Source organism: Orycteropus afer, unplaced genomic scaffold, assembly GCF_000298275.1.
Source record: "Orycteropus afer afer isolate SDZICR_OR568_19922 unplaced genomic scaffold, OryAfe1.0 scaffold00012, whole genome shotgun sequence".
NCBI lineage: Eukaryota > Metazoa > Chordata > Mammalia > Tubulidentata > Orycteropodidae > Orycteropus > Orycteropus afer.
The window spans coordinates 5,911,018-5,914,789 of NW_006921599.1; positions in this window are offsets into that span (position 1 = coordinate 5,911,018).

Here is a 3,772-nt window from a genome sequence, read left to right on the forward strand (position 1 = left end):
TTTTATGAAGCAAGCATAACCTTGACACAAAAGACAGGCAAAGAAACCACTGAAAAAGGAAATTACAGACTAATATCTTTCATGAATACAAATGCAAAAATCTCCAGCAAAATCTCAGCCAATAGAATCCAACACTCTGTCAAAAAAATAATGTATCATGACTTGCATGCCATGTATGCAAGAATGGTTCAACATTAGAAAAACATTAAGCATAATTCACAAAATAAAGAAAGAAAAGGAAAGGAAACACACGATCATTATCAATTGATGCAGAAGAGGAATTTGATAAAATACAACACTCTTTCTTGATAAAAATACTCAGCAAAATAGGAATAGAAGAAAAATTCCTCAACATAATTCAGAACATATATATAAAACCAATGCCAGTAACATTCTCAGTGGAGAGAGACTGAAATTTTTCTCTTTGTGAATGGGGAACCAGACGAGGATTCCCTCTGTCATCACTCCTATTCAACATTATATTGGAAGTTCTACCCAGAGCAATAAGGCAAGAGAGGGAAATTAAAGGCATCTAGATTGGTAAGGAAGAAGTATAACTATCCCTATTTGCAGATGGTATTACCCTATGCATAGAAAATGTCAAAGACTCACCAAGAACTAATTGAAAGATTCAGAAAAGTGTCAAGGCACAAGATGAACATACAAAAAATTAGTCAAATTTATCTACATTAACAAAGCGATCTCTGAAAAGGAAAACAATTATTTGCAATAGCTACCAAAAAGATACAATACTTAAATCTTACCAGAGACACAAAAGACCTATAGAAAGAAAAGTACAAAACACTACTGCAAGAAAATATAAAAGATCTACATAAGTAGAAGAAAATACCATGCTCATGACTAGGAAGACCAAGCATTGTGAAAATGTCAATATTACCCAAAGCAATCTATAGATACACTGCAATCCTGATTCAGATTCCATCATTTTTTAAAGAGATGGACAAAACTAATCACTAGTTTTATACAGAAAGAAAGAGACCTCAGATAAGCAAAGCAATACTGAAGAAGAGGAAGAAAGTAGGTCTCACATGTTACTATTTCAAAACCTTCTATATAACTACAGTAGTCAAAACAGCCTGATATTGATACAGCCATAGACATGTAGGCCAATAAAACAGAATTTAGAACCCAGAAATAGATCCATCTACCTATGAACAGCTGGTCTTTGACAGAGGGCTGAAAAGTATTAAATGGGGAAAAGACAGGTCTTTAACAAATGACGCTGGCAAAACTGAATATCCATTTGCAGAAAAATGAAACAAGATGCCTATCTCACACCATGTATAAAAACTAACTCAAGATGCATGAAAGATCAAAAGGTAAAACTTAAAATCATAAAGATCATCAAAGAAAAAATAGGGGCAAATTTAGGGGCCCTAGACTGGGTAATCTACTTCTGTAGAGATGCTGCCTTGGAAACCCAAGCAGGGGTCACTATGAGTCATGACCAACTTGATGGCAGTGAGTTTTTTTAATTTATGGCATAAATAGACTATCAAATATATCCAAAAATGCACAAACAGCAGAAGATGAACTAGATGACTAGGACCTTCTAAAAATTAAATTTCATGTGCATCAAAAGACTTCTCCAAAGAGGACTGGGAAAAAATATTTGTCAATGAGATATCCAACAAGAGATTATCATTAAAATTTATAGAAAACTTCAACACCTAAACATCAAAAAGACAAATAATCCAGTTTTAAAATGGATAGAGGACATGGACAGACAGTTCACCAAAGAAGATTGGTGAACAAACATATGAAGAACTGCTCATGATCATTAGCCATTAAAGACATGCAAATCAAAACACTGAGATATCATATCACCCCAGCAATAACAGCAAAGTTAAACAAAACAGAAAGCAATAAATGCTGATGAGGATATGGAGAGATTAGAAGTCTCTGGCACTGCTGGTGGAACTGTAAAATGACACAACCATTATGGAAAATGGCTTGACAATTCCTGAAAAAATATGGAAACAGAAATATCATTTGATCCAGCAATCTCACTAGAAGCTATACATATATTTTAAAAGTGAGAGCTACTGGTGGCTGACAGACAAGTTTGCCTCCCTGTTGGAAACCTCTTCTACCACCCTTCCATGGGTCCCTGTGGCTGACTCCTCCTCTGTCCAGATTCCTAGGCCTTTTAACCCCCTTTCTCCCACTCTCTTGCACTGCTGCTTTGGGCATGCCTGATTTCCCTCTCCTCACCTGGATCCCTGCAGCTGACTGCTCCTCTGTGACATGTTGATGTGAGTTTTGAGGCTGAGCCACTGGTGTTTCAAACCCAGTGGGATACACATGGTGCACAGGTATCAGTCCAGCTTAGAGACTGAGACAGACTAGGAAGAAGGAAGAGGCCGTCCACTTCTCAAAGAATTGGCCAGGGAAATTATGAATAGCAAAGAAACACTGCTTAATACATTACCGCACAACTTTATGAATAGTCCGGTTAGGTGAGAAGGCTCCCAAAATAGGACTGGGAAAGAGCTGCATCATCTGAGTAAACCCAGCCTTACTCATATGGATAAGGTAAAGCTTTCGAGACCTCCATTTGCTGATGTGGCACCACTCAAATTGAAGAGAAACAGCCACAGACGTCCATTAATCATCAGAACATGGAATGTACGAAGTATGAATCTAGGAAAATTGGAAGTTGTCAAAAATGAAATGGAACACATAAAGATTGATATTCTCAACATTAGTGAGCTGAAATGGACTGGTTTTGGCCATTTTGAATGAGACAACCATGTGATCTACTATGCCAGGAATGACAGTTTGAAGAGGAATGGTGTGGCATTCATCATCACAAAGGATGTTTCAAGATCTATCCTGAAGTACAATGCTGTCAGTGATAGGATAATATCCATATGCCTACAAGGAAAACCTGTTAATATGACTATTATTCAAATTTATGCACCAACCACCAAAGCCAAAGATGAGGAAATTGAAGAATTTTATCAACTTCTGCAGTCTGAAATTGACCAAACTTGCAATCAGGATGTGTTAATTATCACTAGTGACTGGAATGCAAAAGTTGGAAACAAAGAAGAACCACCGGTAGTTGGAAAATTTGGCCTTGGTGACAGAAATAATGCTGGTATTCGCATGGCAGAATTTTGCAAGACCAATGACTTGTTCATTGCAAACACCTTTTTTCAACAACAAAAATGGTGGCTCTACACGTGGACTTCACCAGATGGGAACACATAGGAATCAGATTGACTACATCTGTGGCAAGAGGTGGTGGAAAAGCTCAATATCTTCAGCCAAAACCAGGCCAGGAGCTGATTGTGGCACAGACCATCAACTGCTCATATGTAAGTTCAACTTGAAGTTGAAGACAATTAAGATAAGTCCAAGAGAGCCAAAATATGATCTTGAATATATCCCTCCTGAATTTAGAGATCATCTAAAGAATAGATTTGATGCATTGAAAACCAATGACCAAAAACCAGAAGAATTATGGGAAGATATCAAGAACATTATTCATGAAGAAAGCAAGAGATTACTAAAAAGATGAGAAAAGAAGAGAAGACCAAAATGGATGACAGAAGAGATTCTGAAACTTGCCCTTGAGTGGAGAGAAGCTAAAGTCAATGGAAGAAATGACAAGATAAAGGAGCTGAACAGAAGATTTCAAAGAGTAGCTCTAGCAGACAAAACCAATTACTATAATGAAATGTACAAAGACCTGGAGTTTGAAAATCAAAAGGGAAGAACACGCTCAGCATTTCTCAAGCTGAAA